The following is a 1397-nucleotide window of genomic DNA, read 5'->3' on the forward strand; positions in this document are numbered from 1 at the left end:
TTGTTAAAACGCCTGAAAACATCTCATAAACTTATTGTAACACTTTTACATAGAGCCTTTTTTGTTTGGTCTTATAAACTTATTAATTCATATAAAACATTTTATTAAAACACTTATACATTTTAGACGTTCTTTAACCCTAATGTTCTTGTAGTGTGTATGCATGTAAATACCCATAAAAAGTTGTTTAAAAAWTCGTTACTGGAGTATGGAGTCGGACAAGTGGGGAATGTTRGKGTGAATTAGAAAAGTTTGGCTAGAGTCGAATCTAAGTGTTGGCTAGATAAACATCATGTAGTAAGATGAGTAGACATGAACCATGTAGACCATCTACAGGGGGTGGTGAAGGAAGGGCCCCGATTGGTAGGAAAAAAACCACAACCCCTTGGGTTATCCTAGGCTTGGAAAAAGACATAGAAGAATAAATATAATGATAATTTGACTCTTCATCGTCGTAGTAAATAGGAGAGAAAATAAATCTGGACAAACGTCGGGAATTTATTTTAAAAAATAAATCTGGGTGAATGTCGAAAATTGAACCGGTGCATGGTGGATTCAGAATCCACCGCTTTGATCCYCTTGGTTACATCGACCCCTGTTTATCTAGTATTATCTATTATTACTATATTTTATTTTTTTTCATAAATATATTATTTGTTTCTTATTTCTGAAATAAAAGCAATAAATATGGAGTGGGTGCATTAAAGTTGAAATATATTGATTTGTTATTGTTTGATTTATTTGATCGTTAATTAGTTAAATATTAAAAGGTTTCTGTTTACTAGAAGATTAGAAGTTTGAGTCTAGAAGGAGAGGTAGGAAGTCAATATATATTTTTAACTTATAAAAGCAATATGGAAATAGAGAATAAGTGGACCAAAATCAATGTTATTAATGGTCTGTTTGTGTTTTCAAAATTACTTCTTAATAAAGTCTGATTCGTTTAGACGTTTGGGTAATAAAAGCATTTGTTTTATTTCTAAAATAAAAGCTTAAAAGATCTAAATGTCCTTTAAGATTTTAAGTGATAAATGTATCACTTAGGGCCGTTTACCCAATTGCTTACCCGGTAAGCGCTTACAAATAGGAGTCAACGCTATGATTTATTTTGATGCGCAAGATTTTAAACATCAAAACATATTGAATGCAACAATTTACTGGGTAAGCGCTTACCTGGGTAAGAGTCGTCATCCTCACTTACCAGATAAGACTCTCCATCATTCTCATCACTTTTACCCGGTAAGATTTTTGGTCATTCTCATGTTCATCCGATAAAAAAATTTATCCGGTAAGCACTTACTAGTAAACGGCCCCTTAATACCTCTTAATCCTAATACGCCTCTATCAAATGGTTCATAGTTTGGGGGCTGGAAGGAATTTGTTAACAAAAACTATTT

This window comes from Cynara cardunculus (genome assembly GCF_001531365.2).
Source record: "Cynara cardunculus var. scolymus isolate 2C chromosome LG 6, CcrdV1, whole genome shotgun sequence".
Lineage (NCBI taxonomy): Eukaryota > Viridiplantae > Streptophyta > Magnoliopsida > Asterales > Asteraceae > Cynara > Cynara cardunculus.